The sequence below is a fragment of the Anas platyrhynchos genome, chromosome 29, assembly GCF_047663525.1.
Source record: "Anas platyrhynchos isolate ZD024472 breed Pekin duck chromosome 29, IASCAAS_PekinDuck_T2T, whole genome shotgun sequence".
NCBI lineage: Eukaryota > Metazoa > Chordata > Aves > Anseriformes > Anatidae > Anas > Anas platyrhynchos.
The window spans coordinates 1,304,243-1,328,196 of NC_092615.1; the positions used below are offsets into that span (position 1 = coordinate 1,304,243).

Sequence of the window (23,954 nt, forward strand, 5' to 3'; positions counted from 1 at the left end):
CAGAAAATCCAAGCTGAGCCTTCTGAAAAAAAAACCCACGGGTGCAATCTAATCTCTTGCAATCAAAACTTGGTGTTTTCAGATCAAAGTGCAAATGCGTTTTTTGACTCCTCTCGTTCCTAGCCTGGAAGATCTCAGCGGTAATCGCATTTCCAGGCTCCTTCCTCCCTCCCTGAACAAGCCCTACTTGGAGTGATCTACATGTGCTTTCCCCAAGATTAGCCAAAATTCAGTCAAATGTGGGTGCCTGGGAGATGCACAGATAAAGAGACCCCAATGATGCAGGTCAGAAAGAAAAAACGGTACCAAGTGGAGCATTTCTCCTTCCAGGCAGCTGCTCCAGACGCTGAAAATCTGGTACTCTGTAAGCAGCGCCCGGGGGTGCTCAGTCACCACAGGGTTTGGAGTTTGAAGACACCACGTGGAAAACGCCAATGGAAACCCTGCAGATGCCACACGGGAAACCTTAATGAAATGAGCCCCGGGTCGGCACAAAATGGGGCGCGTTTCTCCGCAGGTTGGTGCAGAAGATCGGGCAGGCTCAAAACACCCAGATCACGGCGTGGTTGGCTACTCACGAATAGAAACACCCCCGATTGTCTAGGGTTGCACCACTACGGGCTCTAGCAGACAGGCATGCGGCTCGCTTTTCACTCATATTGCGATTTATGTCCTCGACCGGGGGGGAAGCTTCCCCTGCAAATCTATGAAAAAGCAATTATTCCCCCAAAGTCCACAGGGGACTGCTCTTGGGACACTTAAGCTTCATAAAATTAAGAACAATGCGTCATAAAATAAGCAACACCAAGCTGACATTTCTAAATAAAGTCAACCTTCAAGCAACAACTTGGAGAAACCAGTTGTGATCTGCTCTGCTTCTGAGCTGCCTTCCCCGGTGCAGACATCTCAGCAATTTCAAGCTCTCACTCCAAGGAACAAAGAGCTACGATAAGGAATTAGGAGAGTCGTTGAGCACAGAATACACCTCATCATGAAACGGGCTAAAATATTTTTGTCCTTAATTTTGCAGTTAACTGTTATCCCGTGAAACTTCATCCACCAGTGAAGAAGTCGCATCGGACCTTTGGAAGAGCCAGGTCCAAGCAGGGACCTGCATCTGCTCCACATCTACCCAAGTGGATCTTTGTCATTACGACATGGGCAGACCTGACTCATTAAATCAAAAATCTTTGCAAGAGGCTGACATGCAGTCACAACAAAAACCACCCGGCAACGTCAGACAACGGGCAGGCAGCAGACATGAACAAAGCAGTGCCCGTTTTGAGAAGAGGAACCGCAACGCTTGCTGCTGAGCAGAGGGAGAGAGCTCCAAAAAAGAGCTAAGAATGGATTAAATGCCTTTGGGTTTGGGGTTCCTTGCCCCTTTTTTTTTTTTTTTTTTTAAAAAAATATATATAGCACAGTTTGCTCTATTTTTTGGTTACTCTATTCCTGGCCGATTCCATTGATCCTCATGCACGACTGAGACGCTGGATGCGTGCAGGACACCCACGTCCATCCATCCATCCGTCCATCCATCCACAGCAGCACTCGAGCTGCAAGTTGGCTTTAATCAAAGGGCAATCTGATCACCTAACGGCACAGGTCTCCGCGGATAGATGCACCTGTGTGTTTTTCAGGAACTGGAATTGCTATTTTCAATATATTTAATGTTTTGGACAGAGAAGGGGGGTGTCTCTTTTCTATGTAAAGTGGCAGCGCTATGAAATGCCTTTGCAGAGCGTTAGATGGAGAAGAGGGATGCGTGCGTGAATTTATCGCCTTGTTCCAAGTGCCCAGCTCCAAGGAAGGAGAAGGGAAAGCCCTGGATCTCCCATTAGGGGTCAGAGGCTGAAATGAGTGGCAACATTTGATTAAAAAAAAAAAAAAAGAGCAGGTGGCAAATTGTTGTTTCTAGCTCTGGTGGATAAATCTGTTCTACTTCCAGTGAGTAAGCCGTGCCTTCTGCATTCACGTTTGCGCTGGGATGCCCTACCTGGGGGCTCCTGGGCGATGCTCAGTGCTCCCACGAGGCTGTGCTGGGCTCTGCAGGCGCTCACTGAGTGCCAGAGACCTTAATAGGGCCACCTGGGACTGAGCAGGACACAGCAGCATCTCATCACCTTCCTGCACTGAATGGGGGAGCGTTCGATTCCTCCTGCATAATCCCTTCTGCGCCTACCTGGCTTCAGCAGCAAACACAGCAGAAAGACTTCTTATTTTATTTTTCGGAGCTCGTGATGCCACCCTCCACTACTGCTGCGTTCCCAATCTCAGTTGTAGGAGTACGTCGGGAACCCAAAAGCTAATAATTTCGCAGCAGCAATCTTCGTTTTCCCCGATGATATTTAAAAACCTCGCCGAGGGTGTGTGCAGAGAATGACACCGCTCAGAAAGCCAAAGAAGGGAACGAAATGGCAGCTTGGCAGCCACCCAGGGCCACACCTATTTACAGGGGAAGCCGAGCACAGCCACCATCATTAATTAATTCAGAAGCCTCGGCGCACACAACTTGAGCTGGATGCAAAGTGCAGCCCCCACCTGAGATCAAAAGGGAGCGCTGCACACCGAGCCGCTCCTCTTCCAAAAGCAAGGTTGTGGGGCAGATGTTCAGCCCCTGGTCCCGCAGCCAGAGGGCAAAAAGGAAACCCGAATCGCCCTTATCACCCCTGGGATCGAGGGGGGGGTTATCCCGAGGAAGCCTAGCCACTAGTAACAAACCTCCAAGGGTCCCTCGACCCCAAAGCAAGGAGACCCAGAAGATGAGCAAGGCGAAATTTGGGTGCTCGGTTGCTTCAATGGCTTTTTGCAAAACGACACTTAACTTGCACACGAGGGTTTTTTGGGTAGAAAGCGACCAGAGGTGTTACAACTACGCCGAACAGCCTTTTGCAAAAGGAAACAGTCTTATCGAGTTTGCGTATCTAAATGTCCTGAGGGATCAATAACATGCGCAATATTAAAATGAGTCTTATTTAATTACTTCTATAGGCTTCATCGGCGTAATTCTCAGGCACCTCATGGCAACGCAGGGATTAGAAGTCACCGCTCGGTTCTTCAGCTGCCAGGACTCGCGTGCTTTTGTTCCCCAAACCACTTCTATCAGTTAAACTCCTGGCTGCTCGTTAAGCCATTGTCTCCAAAAAAACCAGCTTTGGTCCAACAAAGAGGAATTAATACATCCCTCTCCGGACACCTTTGCTAAAAGAAGCCAAAAAAGCAGAATAATCCTAAATACCTTCAACACAAACTAAGGGAATAAAGACTGCAGGCAACGAGCCTGGAAGGGCACTCCCCCAGTGCAGAGAAATTCACCATCATTTAAGAGAATTTAAGAGAATTTTAGAGCTTTGCCAGCCACAAACTGCTTCACACGTGCCACACACCAGACCACCCCTAAGGACACGGTGCCTTCCACCTCGTATTCTACCTTACTGATTAATCACACGCTTTCCCACAGGGAGTATTTGCAAAATATCTTAAGACCTATTGACACAACAAGTCAAAAAGTTCCTCCGGGTGATCTTCCTGCTCAACCCTTTTAGGCACGTGCGTGGCCGTAACCCCTAGAGCATTGACAGCCCAATGCACCAGCAACCTTTCACGAAGTGCAGGACACACAAATGATGTTGGCCACGGCTGCAAGCGCTCCCACTGCCTGCAAGCACGACTCCAGTGCAAGCAGCAACGGGCACGCAGAGCCAGCCCGGATTATTCCGGAGCTGAGCGCCTCGAAGTTACGCAAGGATTACCCGTCCAGTTTTATCCAGAACGTCCTCTGGCTCACCGGTACCTTCCCTTTCAGAAGAAGCCACGCCACGAGCCAAAGCCTTCTTGCAGCATCACCTGTTTTCAGGAATCGGGATGGAAAAGCTGCTTTTGGAATGACATCTTCCTCTAATCCGAATTCACTTTTGTGGCTGGGGGAAGAGAAGGCAAAGAGAGGCATTCGTGGCACATCTGGTGGCCCTGCTTGAGCAGGGGGGTGGGACACGATGACCTCCAGAGGTCCCCTCCAGCTGTGACCGTGTCGTGGCTGTGTGATTCGGGGTTAATTGAGGCATTCACAAAACGCTTCTCCCTACTGCACGCATGGCCCAGAAACGAGGAACTCTGCCCACGGACCATGCCCAGCTCTTCATGAGCACAACCCAAGCCTCCGATGGAGCGAAGCTTCACTGCACGCCCTCCAGAGAGAGCGAATAAGATCAAGAGGAGTTGGACTTGATGATCCTTGGGGGTCCCTTCCAACTTGGATAGATGATTCAAGAACCTTTACATCAAGCACCTAAAACACCAAAGTTCTTCCGCTACTTATGAAGGCTTCCTTCTGAAACAATTGGTTTCAAGGACTACATCTAATAAGGTTTAAAAAAAAAACCAACAAACTAGCAGAAAACCAAATTGCAGGTCCAAACACAAGAGCATCCTCCTACAGAGCGTCACGCCACTACTGTGCCTGCAACAGGCACCGAAGTAATTTTACTATTGTACAATGAAAACCAGAAAATTGTAGACTTGCATTGTGTTTGAACCTGAATAGGTGGTTCGGGGTGTTTGTACACACTGCCACAACAGAAACACACACACACACAATTGCAATACCTAATTCTGCTGGAGACGGGATTTTCTAAGATCCTATTAAATATGAATGCCTTCAGTTTACTTCCCCTTAATGCTCGCAAGCATTTCAAAGCCCGCGACCACACGGCTGCAGCAGCAAATGAACACAGCGTGCCCAGCTGACGGCGAGGAAGTTGCTCCTACCTCCAGCAGCAGGCAGACGAGCAGAAATATTCCTCAGCCTCTCTTGCACGACCGAGGTTTTGGAAACCTCTCCAGGGACCTGACCACCACCTCGCTGGAAGCAGAGGAGGTTCGCTCCCATTTCCCTGGCCCCACGCGTGTTGCTGCAAGCCCTGGTGACCCGTGGCACTGCAAAATGCCACCGAGTGTGTCCCAGCATGGGTCCCGACAGCTCTCAACCCACGTGCCTCGAGGTATCGGGTCTGGCAAGACTGCGCCCAGCTCTGATTGCCTCGGTTCGTGTTTATCCAGGAGGAAGCCCAAGTCAGAAGGTGACGCACCCCACACCAAAACCAGCAGACTTGCACACTGATCCCTTTCATTCCACAACCGAGTTCACTACAGGGCACCGTGAATTAGCAGGGAAACTGCATTCAAGTTGTTAGTCAGCCCCTAATTGTTAAAGGAATTGGAGAGAGACTCTTCTTCCAAACACGGCAGGAGCAGAGCCCTCGCTGGGAGCCACGACGACACCGAGCTCACCAGCGGCCCCGAAGGGATGAGCTGCAGCAGCGGTGGTCAGTATGAAGGAATATGGACTGTACGGGCTGAGAAGGGCAGCTCTGTGCCCCCAGAATCAGACTGGCTGGTGTGAAGCCCTGGAGCTCTTCCAGATGAATTATTTTCACGACAGAGCCAGACGGGGAGCACGCTGCAGAGGAGCTCTGCATGGAGAATGGTGCCCATCAGGTCCAGCTCGGTATGGGACTGGTTTTGCATGCAAACTGGGAGCAGGGAGTGCCTGATGAGCCACCTGATGGGGCCAGCACCATGACCTGGGAACCCCCCTCCCAGATCCTTCCTTCCACGAGGACGGTGATGGGAGAAAGAGGCTCCCGAAACGGAGCCGCCTCCAAACGCCAAATATCCACACCCAACCACAAGCTTCTGAAAGTGGTGGTCAAAGAGGCCCTTTAGGTTCACAGACCTGACCCTGCTTCCAAGAGACCAACCCTTACACCCCATTTTTATGGGATTTACAGAGAGAAACATCACGGAGCTCAGAAATTCACCTGCAAAAACACGGAGACTTAAATTAAGGAGCATGAGGGACCGAGGCAAACTCATCGCTCCCCTCGGTCGAGGGATTTACCCAACTCCTCGTTGGACACGTGATAATCCCAGCCCGTATTTGTCTGGCCTTCAGCATGTGTGGCTGGTTGTTAAATTTTACTCTCCCAGATCTTCCAAATGTTTGCATTTCCTAATACAACCAACTGGCCTTTACAGATCGCGGGGCAAACCCGCGGACTTTTTTCTGCTCTGATCTTCGGTTCTACCAGCAATTCTCCTCTGGAAACTGAGATGGCACAGGGTTAAACTGTTTCAGAGATAAAAGCCAAAGATGAAGATTAAAATAAAACTGGAAGGAATTGTTGCTATAAGCCACATTTGGCACGCTTCCTTCGTAACACACGTTTATACCCATTGAGCAGATGGGACAGCCGAGGCGCAGAGATCTTTAAGTGGTTTACCCAAGGCAATATAAAACTTCTCCTCCAGAGAGGACAGGAAAACGCAGGCAGCAGTAAGAACGTGTAACCTCACATCAGCTGGTCCTGAGCAGGGCACTTTTCAAGACAATTACCAGGAGAACCACCTGCGATCTGCCCAGCACGCCTCCAAACAGCACCCACAGGACACCGAACCACAGCCAGCCGGTGCCATCCTGTGCTCAATGTGACAATGAGGTGTGTTCAAACCCTACTGACCACGAAGGCACGGAGAAAAGAAAGAAACGTGCCATAGCTGCAAGAAGCTACGGTAATCAGCATTTTCTAGCTTATTTCTGTACGTTGAAACAACACATTCCAATATTTTTGCTTAAGAATCAACACATCGAAAGCTAAGAATGTGCAAAACTTTCTTGCTAAACTTTGATTATGTCCCATACAACCCGAATGGCCTAATCGGACTTAAATTTCCCCAAAAAAACCCTCAAAGGGTGAGCTGTGCCCATGAACCACACCTGCTCTAGAAACCAAGAGGAGCGTGCGTGGGGAGCGTAGCGGACACCAGCTTCAAAAGCCCCAGCACGGCGAGGAGGCAGCCTGTAATTAAGACGTAGGAAAGCTCTACGGGAGAATTCCTTCCTGCCCCGTCTCCCGAGGTGATGCTGGACCAGGACGGGCACAGACAGAAGCATCTGAAGGCAAACAGCAGCTGCTCACCGGGTGCCCCGCCGCAGACTCCTGAGCCCTGGCACACCACGAAGCCAAACACCGCCGGCGGGCCGCCAAGCAGCGCCGGCACCCGGCGTGGTCTGGAGGAGGGTGGGGGAAGGAAGAGGAAAAAGTGCTGAACAACAAAAAGGCAGCGTAGGAAACTGCGTATTAATAAACCTTAACCTTTGCTCTGTCGCTCTCCTTGCTGCGGGCGTTTCGCTGCCGGGTTCCCCACCTGAAAACGGGCTCGATTCGCCCGACCTCAGTTCGCTGCCGTACGCAGGGCGTTCTGGCTGAGAGGTGCTAAGCAGGGAGAAGGCATCACAAAGGAGTTAATAACCTCCCAAATTTCGTATGCACACGAAATAAAGCAGGAATTGCCAGGTGAATGAGGGACAGCATGCTCAGCAAACATCCAGCTCCCTGCGTAAAGGGATGCCAGAGAAATGCAGAGACAAGGGGAGGGGAAAGGAGGGTGGAAAAGCATTAAAAAAGTAAAAACAACTCACAAAGAACCAAAACTGAGTCTTTAAACCAATCATTTATAATATAGATGCATAATTAAGTGGAGTATCTGTACGAAGTGCCAAACTTCTTGTAAGTTTGAAGGGCATGAATCTAACCCAAGCAGCACAGGGAGAGCGGGGGCAGCCTGAGGAAACAAGGAGACACTTCCAAAAAACACCCTTGTGAGGCTGTCCTGGTGCTTCCTAGTCCACAAGAGCACGTTCTTTCCCCTTTTATCCCCCAATAAAATACACGAACGTAGTACCAAACTACGCTGCACTTCACATGCTGGTCCACAGCCTGTGCTGCAACACCTCAGACACGAGCAGCACTGCACAAAAGCAAACGCTACTTCCCCCCAAGTCTAAAAATAAGTCCGCCGTATTTTCAGATGCCACAGACTCCAGGAACATTTGGAGGGAAAAAAAAATAAATAAAAACAGTTCCACGTTACTGAGATTGTGCCTGTAAAGGGGCTCCTCAGCAGCACCGCTCTTAGTGCTGTAACGAGAGCTCAGCGCGTGGATTTTAATTCATTGGGGCACACACACACCCCACACGTTTTGTTTCCAACTTTTTGGTTGTGAACTATTTGGGCAGCACCTCCCCGGGCCAGGAAGAGCCCCTGTCACCTCCCACCGGCGCTGTACAGAGACACAACCTTCCAAAAATAGGGTGCTTTGTGAAACAGGAGCAGAAAAACCACACAGAACCACATAGGTATCCCCCCCCCGAGCACAGCAGTAAGAAACATAACTATTAAAGAAAACTTCAGCCCGTGGAAGAGCTCGTCTGAGCATAATATCAAAGAGCAGGCTGCGATGCGCAAAGATTTGGGCTTTTAGATGTGTAAGAACACCCAATATCTGCTATCAGAGCCGAGCATCTCCGCAGCGCATCTACAAGTTTGTGGTTCGAAACGCGCTCCATGAAAACAACCTAAATTTAGGCAGCAAAGCCACGTTTTCCGCTCAAAGGGAGCGCTCCCTGCCCGGCCAGGGACCCCCCCCGCTCCGCCGAGCACCGCGGCACCTTCGCTGGCTCTGCCCTCCCCGAGTGCCTGCGCCAGATGCCGGGACCTCTGGCTGGCTGGCGGCCGGCCAGGGACTCGACAACACGGCCACCATTTCAGGAGGCACAACCGAAAGCACGAGATGATCTCAGATGTGCCCCCCCCCGGCACCCAAAAGAGCTTTCAGCTTCGTGTTTAAATCCCTTCCAGCCCCATCCACGGGCTATCCGAAGGTGATGCCCTTTGGGTTTTTACCCCCCAGCATCCTTCCTCCTCCTCCTCCTCCTCTCCCTCCCGAAAAGGAGCAGGGCACAAGGGCTGCGGGACTGAACCAAGGGTGCTGAGGCCGGGCAGGGCTAACGAGGAGCACACCCAGAAATAGCAGGGTAAGACCATAAGACAGTAAGCCCCGAGTTCCTCCCTCCGCTGTAGGTCCTTTGACCGCGAGGGGATAATTCCAGGGCAAACCTTGGACCACGCAGAGGGGTCCCCGAAGGGGACAAACGTCGTACGTGTGCACACTCGTGGCCACCCCACATCCTTCATCGTGCCCTGCGTAAGCCTCCAAACTACCATGCAACGCGTGAGCCCCCCTCTGAATCCAAACCACCAATTCCGAGCAGCTCCGCATGCGACTGCCAGCCTGTAATTACCCCAAAAGTCATAACACGGCTATATTAAGTTACAGCATTAGCATCCTGACACTGCATCATCCGCCAACTCTGTTGCATCATCGCCCGCTGCCGTAACCTCACGGCTGTGTAACGCTGCTGGGGACGGCGTCAGCGACTCCTCGCTGCTTCCACCTCCGAGGAAAGGGAAATGTTTTCGGCTCGCTCCGGCTCCACCACGAGCCACCGAGCCATCGCAGATCCCCAACGCCTCCTTCCCAACGTAACCGCACCGGGGTGGGTTTTCCCTTCGAATGCAGAATTTGGTCCTTTTCACACTATCACAGAACCAGAGCACGCTAACTGGTAATATTTGGTCTTTTTTCCCCAAGAAAAGTTAGAAGAACATCAGCCCGGTGTCAGCTCTTACAGCCAGAAAGCCGCGTGCCAACCCGCGCAGCCCTCCCGATTTTCAAGACCACGCAGCAAGGGAGGGGGGAAAAAAAATAAGAGCAGCTCCCTCAGCCCTGAAACTACCTTATTTTGTGATCCTGCCTCAGAAACTTCACCGCAGAGCCTCGTCAGGATATCACCCCATTTTCTCATCCAGGGCTCTCCCATCCAGCCAAGCAGCGGGGAGCAGCGGAGCGCGGCCACGGGGTGTGCGGTTCCGTGCGTGTCACAGCCCCCCGCACTGTGAGGTGGCACCGGGGCCTGATGGCACCAGCAGGTGTCACCGCGATGTCACCTCCACCGCCACCCCACCTCTACCTTTTTAGTCTTTTGGGCTTTTACGGGACCAGCCCAAGAGGCAAGGCCCGCAGCCACACTGCGCCCAGGAGGCCACCAAGTGATTTAGGACAACGAGGCAACCAACAGCGCCCAGTTTCTTACTTTCTCGTCCCGTTTCCAGCCTCCGGTCCTCTACCTCTGCTAACCGAGCATCCCTTAGGGTCCTGCCGTGTCCTGCCCAGGCCTCCCCTTGGCTCGGGACCCGGTCAGCAGCCGGTCCAGGAGAGCAGCGGGATCCCTGCCTCCTCCTGCCTGCAGCCTGCCAGCACGTCTGTGATTCCCAACGGCCCCTCTCCGCTTTTCACTTCCTGTGTAACACCCTCTGCTTGCAGCTCGCCTGCCTCCGCTTCCAGCTGCCTTCGCAGCCAGATTGAGGGAGAAACACGAAAAGCCAGAGGCACCTGCGAAAGGAAGCCGGGGATGAGAATTTCGGGGATGAGAATGAGAATTTCGGGCCATTTGCCCGCTGACCGGTTGGCATCGCACCCGGGAGGCTCGGCGGTGCTGGAGGGGGAAGGAGGCTCCTGAATGACCCCAGGAGAGCCAGGGGCTGCCCGAGGAGCCAAGCGAAAGTAAAACCCCGAGCACCCCAAGGGGCTCAAATCAAACCCCCAGCAGATGCTGCGGGGCCAGCAAGTCGGCGCATCCCAACTCCCGTTCGGAGGCACCGGTGATGCCGAATCTCTGCTGCTTCCACACATGGGGGGGACCAAAGCCGGGACCCCCGGGACCCCCTCCTCAACCGGGGGACCCATGGAGGCATGGAGGGGGGGGTGAACCGGGGGTGGTGGCGGAGGGTCCCTGGGGGCTCGGCGTGTCCCCCAGCCCCACGGGTGGTGACCCCACGGGTGGGGAGCGGTGGTGGCAGCCGGGTGTGGTGCACCTTGAGGCGGGGACGGACTCTTATTGTGACACGGCCGGTGCCATGGGGGGGGGGTGGGGGGGGTGGGGGGGGGCTGCCCGGGGTGGCCGCTCGGTGCGGGGCCCCCGGGGGCCGGGAGGAGGAGGAGGAGGAGGGGAGGAAGGGGAAGGGGGGGAAGCGGTAGGGTAGGGATAGGGGGAGAGGGGGGGTAAAAGGGGGGGTGCAGGGGGGGAGGGGGGGGGCTGGCAGGCAGCACCCCGCCCCGGGGGTACGGGGGGAGGAGGAGGAGGAGGAGGAGGAGGAAGAGGAAGAGGAAGCAGGCACGGCGGAAAGCCCGGAGCAACTTTCCGCACCGAAAACCTCGCAGCTGCCGAACAAAAGCCGGCGCCGAGCCCCGGGACAACCGGGACCGAGCCCAGACCCCCCCCCAAACCCCCCCCAACCCCCCCCCGGTCCCGTATCCCCCCCCGTCCCCCCCCCACCCCCCCCTTGGGACTTTGCACTCCCCGAGCGCTGCCCCCGCTGCCCTCACACCCTGGGGCATGAGGTTAAGGGGTGGGGGGGGGGGTTCCCGAATCACTCCAGCTCCCCCCCCCCAAAAAAAAATTAATCCACCCCCCCACCCCCACCCCGGCCACCGAAGTTTGGGGCTGGAAACTCACTCTCACGCCGCCTCGCATCCGGCCGCCCCCGCTCCTCCTCCCCGTGCTCTGCTCGCCGGCCCCCGAATTTATTATTATTATTAATTATTATTATTAATTTTTTCTCCCCTTCCACCGGTGTCCCCCCCCCCTTTACACACACACCCCCCAGCAGCGGCTTTTTTCCCCTTGCCCACTCCTGCGCTGCTCACACATGGAGTCGCGGCGTCACCCGGCGGAGCATGCGCGGGGCAGGGCCCGTCCTGGGCCGTGGGGACGGGCAGGGGCCGGAGGAGCAGCACTGGGAGCACTGGGAGGCACTGGGAGCCACTGGGAGCAGCAGCAGCCGCGCGGGGGCCCCGGCTCCGCTTCCGGGCAATGGGTGAAGCCAGGTTTGTGACCCGGGGCACCATTGGCCGGAGGGGTCGCGGCGCTTTGGAAGCCGCCCGGGGATTGGTTGAGGAGCGGGCGGGGGGCGCCGCCGCGGGGCGCGCCGTGGAGCCCCCGGGGCCACGTGGAGGGAGCGGAGGAGCCCCAGGGGGGTGGAGGGGGCACCCCCCCCCCCCCCCTTCCTAGGCAGGGATCCCACCGGGGACAGCGGGGTCCCACCGGGGATAGGGCACCAGCAGGGCATTGCTCGCCCCCCCGGGCATTGCTCCCCACTGGGGTTTTGCTCTAACCCCCCCCCAGTATCACTTAGAAACTCAAAAGCTCGTGTTTTTTCCGAAAACGGCCCCAAAACAGAGCGTGCAGGAGATGCGGAGCGAAGCCCGGGGTGCCCAGCTCAGGGCAGAGCCACCGTGCTCCTAGCAAACTTTTTTTTTTTTTTTTTTTTTTTTTTGGGGGGGGGGGGGTCTGAAGCCGTGTTCAGCAGATCTCAAGCCTAGCACGTAAACCCATGGCCAAATGAAGAGGATTAAAACGGAACAGTTCATGTAACTGACCCCACCGAGACGCTTGTGACCCCCCCCCAGATGCAGTTTGGGCCCACCGGCTCTCCAGCTGGCTACCAATTTCCCCGTGTCCTTGCCACGTGCTGCTCCCTCCCTGCTTTTTGGTCGCCCGGTGTCACCCTCAGGGTGCCACCAGAACATTCAGGGCAACCTTGGCAAGGCACCCAACTATCAGAGCTCGCCTAGCTCCCCACAGACAGTTTCTGTACCAGACGAACGCCACCAAGCCTTAATATCTCCCATTTTCCATGTTTCAGGACACGGGGTATCACCTGGACAGGGTCTGTTGGCTCCTAAGTCACCAGCCTGAGCGCATCGCGTTCCCTATGCCCCCCAAGTCTCAGGCTGATCGTTCCCAGCAGGGCCATACCCCGTGCTCTGGGGTCCTCCTTTCTCTAAAAAGATGAAGCTTCTGGCTCTGCAGTCACGTTTCTGCCACGTTTTCTGAAACCTAGCTGAAGCATGAATTTAGAAACGGGAGGGATGTCGCAGAGAGCTGGGGAGGAGGTTGCCCCATAAGCACTTTTCTGCCAGACCTCGTGTGCGATGCTCCCCACCAACGCGTTTCCAAGTGTGATGCTGATTGAAAGTGATTTGGAAGCAGAATAATTGGTAAAGTTCTTTAGAATTTTGATGACTTAATTCTGAGGCTGAAAATTAGTTTGTAGGTCCCGTGAAAAGACGGGGAGCCTGCTCAGTGGGTTACAACCACTTGTTTATACCCCGCACCCGAGCACGGAGGATTTCAGACAGCGACGGTCTCACGGTCAGCACATCACCCGAAATTTGGCCAACTTCTTTTTGTTTTACATAAAAAATGCCGGAGTGGTGAGGCCCCCACGGCCTTAGCTGCTCCAGGTCAGGTAACCCTCACCCTAGGAAACCAACCCAAGCACCGAGTCCTTCAAACACAACGCGCAGAAACACCACCACAGGCCGAAGAGCACCTTGCCTTACGCTTTTCTTTCATCCCCTTACTTAAAACATCAAAGCCGGTGATTATTTAGGAAATATTTGAGGAGTGGATTGAGAGGAGCTGCTGATCTTTTTTCATTTCGGTAAAGACCTCCTTCTCCTGGGGGGCCCCGTTGCTGGGGGACGGCACCACTGCAGCATCCCGAGGGACTTGTAACAAAGTCACCTGGAAGGTGCAGCAGGGTTGTAATTACTTAACGAAGACGCGAGCTGCTGCTCTTTCAGTGAGAAACGAGTGCAGCAACTTGCTGGCTCTGTCAGCAAGAGAACCACCGAGCTGTGCGTTCCTAGAAGTGCCGGCGTACGGTGAAGCAACTCTGCAAGAGAAGTGCATGCAGGTGGAGGGACTGCAACACGCTTGTGTAAGCGGCTGAAGGGAGACTAATCCTAAGGTGCTTTGGGGAGGCAAGTTCTGTGAAACCTTAAATTAAGGAAAAAATAATTAATCTACCTGTTTTGTTTGATTTTAAAAAGTTCGGAGTTCAAAAGTTCTGTAAATGCGTATCGTGGGTTCAGAAAGAAATAAAGCTGATGCTGCTTGGGGCCAAACAACCCAAAGCAGACACCTGAAAGGGCCGTTAAGGTGCCTTGCCTCTGGGTTAAACAGATCACCTCAACGTCTTTGCCAGGTGGAGTAAGAGAGTGTTGGTGAAACACGATTAGAGCAGCCCCCTCCGACCTAAAATAGCACCCAAAACCTTCACAGCTCACTGTCAGCGCTCCTCTAAGCCCAACGCGCTCCTTTTGGGGGCTCTGAGCGAAATACCTGGGCGCCACGCACCGCCGAGGGACGCTTTCATTGAAATAGGCAACATCAGCCTATTAACATGATTGGATTTTAATCTAGACGAAGTGCTGCGTTCAAATTAAAATCCAATAGTTCGGGAGCCGTTTCAGCAAACCACCAGCCCCGCTTTGGCCGAGCTGCTCCGTGTGGGATGCTGCAGGGGCCGGGGCAGCGCCGCGGCGGCGTTACCTCACCGCACCTCGCCTGGGCCTTGATTACACGCAGGCAATTAAGTGTCAGGCAGTAGAGGTGGGAGAAGGAGAGCGCTGGGAAGTCGGTCGGCGTGCCCTGGGTGTGTCATTACGGTGACGGTGACGCTGCCGGGGGAGGCAGCAGCTGCGCCGTGGCCGTGCCTCTCCCCAGGGCCTGCAGCCCGCGGTGGGAGCGGTGCCCGCGGGCCCGGCTAGGGGCACCTCAGTTGGTTCCATCCTTTCTAACAGTTATTGCCCAAATTTCAGCGTGGAGAGAGCCCAGCAGGTCCCCCCGCATCTTGCTTGCGCTTGGTTTTCACTTAGGAACGTGGCATGAGCCCAGGGAACGGCACCGCTATCGATTTTGGTAGCCAAAATTGACATTACGTAGCCCAGACCCTGCGTTAACTCCAAACACCTCATCAGGAGAGCAAAACTTGGCTGGAGCCATGAAGTCCAACGTGAAGTTGGTCTTGCAAAGGTTATTTCCCTCACTCCAGATGCAAAGTCCATAGGTGTTATCAGGGATAAAACATTTCATCCTTCCTACTTCATCCTTCCCGTACGCTCTGCTGCCACGCCTCATTAAAATACCACCCAGCGTAACATGCACCAGGAAGTTAATTTTGTTGAAACAAGAGCAGAATTTGGTACTGGGATGTGACCAGAAAAAAAGCAAAATGTAAAATTTGTGCCACATTCACAAATATCCCAGAAGGAAGGCTGAGATTAGGCCTTTTCTCAGAAAATTCAAGATACCGCGCATCGGAATTACAGGTCAAAGAAGAAAAAGGAAGTAAAACCCGCGCCAGATTTGGAAGACTTGGTCATCTTCCTGCAACCAGCAGCAGATGCAAGAGGCACGGGAACATGCTAATGTTGGCACACGGAACAGGCTGAGCAGGTCCCGAAGCTCGGCAGCCGATATGTGCGTTACTTAGGGCAGGGAACATCACCGGATGGTCCAGAGGATCACGAAGGCAGGAGCACAGAGAGCTCCGAAAAACATTTCATATCAGCAGCCCCATCTGTTAGGCTCACCTGGTTTCCATTGTACACCAGGGGCTGTACAGGGGGAGGTGATGCCCTGGAGTCCGATCCTAGAATGGCAGACTGTAATCTTTCTTTTTTTTTTAAAAAAAAAGCCAGCCTCAGGACCTTGTAGATAATGTATTTTTTACCTTTCGCGTTTGCAGGCTAGGAGTTTGAAATTAAGAGATGATATATTTAATTATTTAAAGGGAAGAAAGAATAGACCTGTAATCGTGCTACGACGGTGCTAGAAATTACAGGAATACAATTTTAAGATGGCTTATGCTAAGAATGAAAGGAATTCCATAGATTTGGGACCAAGAGACCTTCCTTTACTTGTTTTCTGCTGAAACTGTGTTCCTGCAAGCGCAAGTTGCAGCCACCACCAGCTGCTCAAGCCAGAATTTCTGGAAAGTAGTTCAGGAATACGATAGGAAGTAAAGGGGTGTTTTTTGACAAGAAGAATCTGCCCTTCGGTCCCTATATGAGCCGCACTGTGGGGTCTGTCTGCCCATCTCCCACCCGCGGGTTTTCTTAAAAGTTTTCTTAAAGGTTTTCTGCAGCAAAGCAGGACGCGAGATTGGAAAGGGCCAAAATTGCACCATCTAAGCGCTGAGGTGAATAACCCCAAAGAGAAATGAAAATTAAGCTTTCTGAACTGAAAAAAAAAAAAAAAAAAAAAAGATCAGTAAGTTATTCAGGAAATGGGGAAAGCAGCAGACATATGCAAATACTGCCGGGCCAGAGATGGTGCTTTCAGCGTGATATGATCTGACCCTGTCCCTAATAAGCACTTTTATGGCTGGAAGGGGATATATTAGGAGCTCTGCTCCAATTCAGCAAGCGCTTCATGGACTATCGATTTTGCTCAGAAGTGGGAGAGCACAAAGTTCAGCCGGCATTGCTTTTTTTTGAAAGATCTGCCAAAAGACCATCTTCCAGCTCCCCAAACTGGTCCTCCGCAGCCCGGCGCAGATCTCTTCGGTTAGGCTCGTGACCTGCAGCTTCGGACACAAACGTTTTCGCTGGCAAACAGTGAGTCAGAGCCACGGAGCCATTCCGGCGAGGGATGGCTGTAAACAAGCACCTCTCGCTTGTTTACTGATCGCCGTCACGTGGCTCATCAGAACTTGACCCTGATTAGGAGAAGAATTAACTAGTTGGAGAGAACTCTGCCGAGGTCTTGTATGGCTCAGATCCCGGCTGCCCCGGTCCCACGGGAAGCAGGACCCCACAGCCTGCTCTGTACCAGCGGGACTGCTGCTCGCCGGCTTTCCCTGCTAAATGAAACTCAGGGGCTGTGCCACAGTCCACATCTGCAATCAGGTGATTTTATCGTCATCTGCTGATTTCCTCTCCTCTTGCACACGTTGCTTTTACCTCCTCTGACTCTCCAGGGCAGTCTCTGAGTGCAACGGGACGGCGGGGCTACTTACAAAGTAATTTTAAGTATGAATTGCCTCCTTTCAGAGCATGATAATGAACATTTTCAGTTGTGTACAACTTTTTTGTTGGCTCCTTATTCAGAAATATTTAAATTACTAATTCACACTGGTATCGATATCTATATACTCTGAAACCCTGGACAGGGAAAGCAGAAGAGAGCTGATGTTAATACGTTGTTACTGGCAAGTGCTCTTAGAATTAAAACATGTAAGACATTTCCTCCAGCATGGAGAGAGTCTGGTCCTTCTCGGATTTTGGTCTTTACCACCCTCCAAATTAGAGGTAATTGAGGAAATATAACTATGACCTTGATAACTAATAGCTTTTACCAGTTCTAGTAGAGAACTGTGTTCTTGAAGCTCTATTTGCAGCTATCCCATTTCCTAGAAAAGCAGCTTTTCTCCTTGAGGGGACCAATCGGGCTGACTGGAGTGCTTGTGCTGAAGTGGTTAATTTCTCCAGAAGATAAGGAGCAGATCTACAGCTGTATGGTACTGTAAATGCCACGCTTAAAACTTTGCTCTCACCCTTCCTCTGACACACTCGAGGTGTTCCTGCACAGGGCTGCGACGGTTTTCAGGAAAACCAAAGATGCTCCTGATCTGAGCTCGAAAGCCAGACTGTGCTGCTCAGCTGAGCTATAAATTTGCAAGGTATCAACTTAAAAATGGTTCAAAAGGATTTTTCAGCAGGATTTGTGTTTATCCACTAAAGCATCTTGGAAGCTCCAGGTTTGGGGTTGTCATTGTTAAAAAAGCATCACTCATTGTTAACCAGATTTGAACAAACTCCGCAGTCATTGCTGGCCACTCGGTACACGGGGCACAGAAAAACCCGATTCAGGACGGATTCGGTTTTACAATGCAGACCCTACAAATTAAGGGTTCCAGAGCACACAGGGAAAGCTTCTCCCAAGGTCAGTGGGTTTGTAGTTGCAGCACGAGGAACTCCACCTAAATTCCACAGATGGATTTGAGCAATTCCCAGCAGTTATTCTCTCAGTCCAGCATCAGACTAGATTCCTCACGGAGATTAGCACCGGCACGAGCAGGTATCTGGCTGCACGGGTGCCGTGACACCGACACTTCTCTGTGGTTTAACAGACGAGTACTGCCCAAAGCTCCTTACAGTTGGGGCAACTGAGAAATAAAGAGCTGGCAGAAAGCATTCTTAATTCTAAGTCCTGCCTAGGCAAGGCTTTTTTCCAGTGATACAGTTCTGATGGAAGGGGATACAAAGTCCTCTTACTCCAGATTTCTTCCAAGTATGCAGTGATTGCAACAAAAGGTAGATAAAGAGCAAAAATTAGGAACTTTGAGCAAAACACCTTCAGAATACTGTCCCTTCTATAAAGCAGGCATTTGCTTTAGGGCTGCAAAAGGGAGGGCTCGGTTTTTCCTGGCTTCTCAGGGGACCCAGCCCGGGATCAGCATTGCACCGAGACCTGCACTGCATGCAAAGCCACCTGTGCCATCCCGCTACAAAATCACTGCCTTGATTATAATTAACTTTATTAAAATTTGTAGCACGTCAAGGCCAAACAAGCAAGTTGGCTGTGCCTCTCGACTTTCTTGTAACCTTTCAGAGGTGAACAGAGGTTTGACAGTTCAACCTGCTGCTGGTTTGCTAGAACTCAGGGTGATTTTTTTAAGATGAATGCTCTGAGCCCTTTGTTACCTGTTGCTGCCAAGGACTCGATGTGTATTTGCAAGGTGCCAGCACAGCCTCACCATCCAGTTATGTCACAGGCAGTCACGGGCACATTGATGTAAAGCCAAAGTCTAAGAAAGCCTCGCGAGGTTTTGCTGATCTCCATCAAGGTGACTGGATAGTTATTGGAGTAGGAAAACCTCTCTATTTTCAGAAGGATTATCCGAGTCTTACACCATGTTTACTGTAAGCATTTATTAACATTGTTCCTTCTGCTAATAAGATGTTTATTATCAGCGTGTAAAAAATGGCAGTCTTCTCCCCTAACCCCCTGCTAATTCCCTCTCTTCCCCCAACAGAACTGTACCAGGTCAGTTCCATAACCTGCTTTCCTGCTGAAAAGCAAGGCTTAGAAATTAGATTCACTTCTAAATTTAGGATTGATGGGATCAGCCATTGCTGGTCTTTTTTTTTTTTTTTTTTCAGGTAGATTTCAAGGCAAAGGGATTCATAAAGCATCTCCTGTTCCCGAGGCTTGCTTAGAGTTTACCAAGTCCTCACCCAGGAATGTCAGCGTGCTCCTTTGCCCACCCTCACAGAAGCTAACGTGCTGCTTGAGTTGGAAGGGTAAAACCAGGGGATTCTTCCCACAGACTCTCCCGGTGTAAGAGCGCGCCACAAATTCCACCCAGTTTCCCCCAGCTTTGTGTCAGAGCAGAGAGGCTGCTCAATGGGAACAGGAGGAGTTCAGAAAGCAGAGAACACTTGGCTGTGTCAGTGGGTTTTGGTGAGCTGTCTTCCGAGCTGAAATTTGTCCTGGACAACAAAGCCAGGTACTGAGAAGAGACTGAGCGGGAGATCCCTCGCAGCCATCACAAAATCCTACTGGTTACCAGTAGGATTACCGTTCCCAGTGCTTTGCCAAGAGGTAGCTTGGGAAAAATCGCATCTAGTTCACCCAAACCTGCAGCTCCCTCTGCTCCCCTGTGGGGAGGAAGCTTCTCCTCCATCACCTCCTCACCCAGCCTTTCCCGGGACCTGCGGGGGTGCCTGCAACCGAGGAGGAGAGGGACTGCCACAGAGCCGCATCCCATGGTTTCAGTGCTCTGACGAGTCATTTACTTGTTTAATAACTGCAGAAAAGGACAGCCCAGTTCTTATCATCAGGCTCTCTAGAGATTTGACATCCTTGGCATTGTATCCTAAGAGGAAGGAAATTTCTCACTTCCCTAGCTATTTCAGTTATATAAATCAGTTGTTGAGGGAGAGTTTAACTGCTCTGCGCAGGGGAACCAAGGCAACTACACATGGGCTCCCCACGGGCCAGGGAGATGCTGTCTATAAATTCAGAATACAATGTTTATAATGTATCAGTAATTACATGCGAGTACGTTGGGAACAAACGGGAAAGCTACCAGCTAGAAAAAAGCAGCAACTTGATTTTCTACTGGCAGTCATGCCCTGAGTCTGTCAGAAAACGTCCCCAGCATGGTGGGTTGGGGTCTGTCACCAAACACCGACCACAACCTCTCACGTTCTCCATCCTCCTTGGAACTCCCTCATCAGCTGGGTTCAGTGGCAGAAAATTAAAGAACTAATAAGAGGCTATTAATAAGGGCTGGTGGGTTAGAAGATAAAGAGTTTTCTGGCAAAGAGAAAGTTGCTACGGGCTACAGAAAGAAGAGTAAAAAGATGGATAAACCCTGAAAATAGCTCTGGTTGCTCCATGAGCATAAAGCCACTGGTTTACAATGGCAGGCAACCCAAAAGCAAACGCAGCAGGTATTCCAATATTCCAGCTTGTTACTAACACCCTCATTATTCACTTTAGCAAGGACTGGGGCTGAGCTAAGCAGCAGGATCTAGCGTGTGAGTAGACTGCTGGAGGATGAAACTGATAAAGAGGGGGCAACTCACACGTGGCAAGTGTGTCCGAGCATCTGCTTCCAGGGAAATGCCATCTTCCAGGTGAGAACCCTTCACAGCTAGCATGATTTGCTTATTTTGCAAATCGAGAGACCTATTTGATTAAAAGTAACGACTCAAGTGAACAGGCAGGGAGGATTCTGTCCTGCAATGGGAACTCTTGTCTTTGAATGCCAGCTTTGGAGCTCTCTCTTCTAACCCTGCTGAAGAGTACTCCTAGAGGAGTACGCTCTCCTGGGCTTAAGATGGGTCAACAGCCTTGGTTGGTGTGATTTATGTTGCTTAGGTAAAAATACAACATTCTTTATGCTGTGACCCCTGGCATCTGAAGACTCAGATGCTCAACAGCCAGCCTACCTGTGCGCACACGGTACAAATGCCTTCAGTTCTCAAACCTGGGCAAGAAACAGCACTGGTCAGGTTTCCAAAAACACGCACACCACCTTGCTCTGCAGAAAAGGAGTTAGTCAGCAAAGGGGTATTCTTTAGGGTGTCTTCCCTCATTGTTCTTTGGCTGCAACGTCCACTGATATTTTTGGTTGCAGACCAAAGTTGTGAAATTGGGTGCTCTGAGTCAGCCCAGAAACGCAGATGAGATTGAAGCCTGGCGTCGTGCGAGGAATGGAGGACACGACTGACAAGCTGGACCAGGGAAATATTTTTCATACATCTTCTCAAAGTGCTTTTTCTCTAAGCAGGAGAGCCACAGAGATATTTCACACTACAGTGGTAGCCCACGGACACTGCTCAGTTCCTCAAGGGGCCATGAGCATGCCAGGGGATGCGAGCAGGCCGGGAGTTTTGAAACGTGGGCATTTTTAATTCAATTTGTATGATTTTAACCCAGTTTGTATGGGTCTCGGCATTACAAAAGATTCGAATCCTCCTCCCACAGTGCTGGGCTCCTACAGGGAAACGCGTGAGGGTTGTCTCCTGTTCCCTCGGGAGTGCTCACAGAGATGCGGCTGTGACCCGCTGAGTAAAGTCACCACTGTTTTTAATTCCCTACCTGCCTTTGGGAAACTGCGACAACACACGAGCCAGTTTCTCCAGGTTCAGCAGGCTCCTTAAATTCAAGCTGAAGATATTAGGGCCACAAGCAGGCAATCTCTCTCTCTGGTCCAAACAGCTGAACTCTATTGAGACGAGAGACATTCAGTTAAAGCTTAATCTAGTAATGACTTTGTATTCTTTTTGCTGCAATAAGGAGGTTAACATTCTATGGGGCTGCCTCTCGTGCACAATCCTTGAAGCACTCAGCCTGTTATGAGGGAAACCGGATAATTAACTTGGGATGAAAGCGCGTTCCCGTTCTTGAAGTAGCTTTCAGAAGTTACTATGTTCGTGTGCTTTTCTTTTCAAACAAAAGTTGGGGTTTTTTGTAGTCCCCAACTCATTGCTTATAGACAAGTTTCTTCCTGCAAGACCCTCTGGAATTGCTCACGGCAACAGGAAATTAGGATGTTTAAAACGAAGCCAACTGGGAGCCATGAAATAGCCTGCGGCATTTTGCTTGCTGCAGAGAGCAGCCCCTTGGACAGCGGGACATAGGGACCACTGGCACACAGACGTAATTTCAGTTCTGCTCGCGTGGTAACATCATCTGTTTTACTCCCTGGGAGATTTAGCCACTGTTTGAACAGCGTGCACGCTCAGGTTTGTATAACACGTGTCATTAAACTCTTGAAAAAGTCTTCAGAAAAGAAGAAATCATCTGTGCCACTCAGGCTGAGAGGAGAAGCTCCCTCTAAAAGCTCCATCCACAAGAAGCCTGCCTGCCACAAAACCGTGTTTTCTTCCTTAAAACTTTGTGCTTGGGACAGCCATGAGAAACGCTGCAGCACTCTGCATGATTTTCTTTGCACTTACTAGTGCTTCGTATTGCACTAGTTCAAACAAACAACACCAATTTCTAAGCTGATTAGTCACTACATTTCAGGGTCCTTCTCAAATTAGAGCAGAGAGAAAAGCTTTTTCGTGCCTTAAACTTTTTTTCTTGTTTGGGATATGCTGCTAAAGTGCTCTGAAGAGTCAGAATTTGTGAAGTTAGACACTTCTCAGCACTTAAACTCACAATTCTTTTACCTACAGCAACTGCCAGCGCACACAGCTCCTATGCACGCTCCTTCTTCTCTCTCTAGCTTTTCACCACGCTTATCACAAAGACAGAAAAAAAAGTGGCGAAAGGGATAGAAAATTAATAACGGATTAGGTTTTTTTTTCAAAAAGCCACCTATAGAGGTTCTGTGAAACATGGCAGATCGCTGGGGGTGAGGAGAAGGTGGTAGACCACAGACAGGATATAACTTTATTTTGAATCGAGCTCGTCTCGCGTACAAACTAAATCCCCCCCCCCCCCCCAAAAAAAGAAGTCGTACAGAGATGAAACGCTGCCAGAAAAAGAAAGTAATTGAGTTCCCGAGGCGAGCGCGACGCCGCGGCGAGGAGCACACGGAACCTCCGCGCATCCCCAAAGCCGGGCAGAAGTCCTCGGCTTTGGCACCGGCCCCACCAACCACCTCCATCTTAAGTCCTGTCGCGAATCCAACCCATCTGGCACCCTCCAGCAAGCAAATGCTGTTTTTTTTTGTTGTTGTTGTTTGATTTTTTTTTTCTTTTTTCTTTTTTTTTGTTTTTTGTTCCTCCCCGGCAGGTCCCCTCCGGGGGCCACCTCCTCGCCCCGCTCCCCCCTCAGGGGGCACCCAACCTTTTGGGGTTCCCCCCCCCCCCCAGCTCTGTCCTGTCCCGTCCTGGGGTGCCACTTTGCTCCTGAGGGGGGGGGCTCCGGGGCAACCTCACCCCCTCACCCCCCCCAGGTCCTCGCCCTCTTCTCCCTTCCCCTGCTGTCCCTTCCCCTCCCCGCCGGCCCTGCCCTTCCCCTCCTCCCCCCCCCGTGGCCCCGCTCCTGCCCCCTATGGGGGGGGGGGTTGGTTCCAGGAGCTGCCCCCCCCTCCCCTTTTTGCCCTCCCCCCCCTTACCACCGGGCAGCTCTCCTCCCCTCCCCCCTCCCCCACTTTAATTATTATTAATTTTTTTTAATTTCCCCTCCCCCACCCCCACCCCCACCCCGGGGCCAATCCCCCAGAGGCCTCCGGGCCCTCCCCTCCCCCCTCAACCCCAGGGGGGGGCCTTCAACCTCCCCCCCCCCTTTCCCTTCCCCCCTTGCCCCCCCTTACACCCCCTCAGGGCCCTCCCCTCCCCCTCCTCTCCCCTCCCCTCCCCCCTCAGCCCCCGGGGTCCCCTCGGGGCGCCCCCCTCCCCGCCTTTTATCGCCCCCCCCCCGGGTCCCTTTTCCTCGCTGTCCCCGTGCCGTTGAAGGGGGGGTGGGGGGGGCAAGGGGGGGGGTCCCGCTGTCACTCACTCTCCTCAGCCCCCTCGGAGCCGCCTCCTCCTCCTCAGCGGGGCCCGGGCCGGACTGGGGCCGTGGGGGGAGGGGAGGCGGCTCCCTCAGGTGGCCACTGACAGGAGGAGGGAGGGAGGGAGGGAGGGAGGAGGGGGCTGCGCGCGCAGGGAGACCCCGCCTCGCTCCCTCCCTCCTCCTCCTCCTCCTCCTCCCTCACCCCCCTCCCTCCTCCTCTTCCTCCTCCTCCTCCTCCTC

The 23,954-nt window shown here is 52.3% G+C and overlaps 1 protein-coding gene and 1 long non-coding RNA gene across 13 annotated transcripts in view; one reads left to right on the forward strand and one right to left on the reverse strand.

Moving 5' to 3' along the window:
- Window positions 1-23,862, reverse strand: part of GATAD2A (GATA zinc finger domain containing 2A) — a 62,003-nt gene extending 38,141 nt beyond the window's left edge. For 3 of the 12 annotated variants that reach the window (XM_027472400.3, XM_072029274.1, XM_027472396.3), the window contains exon 1: window positions 23,718-23,860. The gene's annotated coding sequence lies outside the window, so the exon portion shown is untranslated. Of the gene's footprint in view, window positions 1-9,638; window positions 9,781-11,417; window positions 11,472-11,608; window positions 11,748-21,365; window positions 21,493-23,717 lie in introns of those variants that run through there. The other 9 variants (XM_072029273.1, XM_072029264.1, XM_072029275.1 and 6 more) reach the window with 7 other exon arrangements.
- LOC113845662 (uncharacterized) lies at window positions 11,649-16,883 on the forward strand. The gene is made up of 2 exons (XR_003501387.3): window positions 11,649-11,788; window positions 12,607-16,883. It is a non-coding gene; the product is annotated as an uncharacterized lncRNA (long non-coding RNA).
- Window positions 23,863-23,954: the final 92 nt, after the last annotated feature.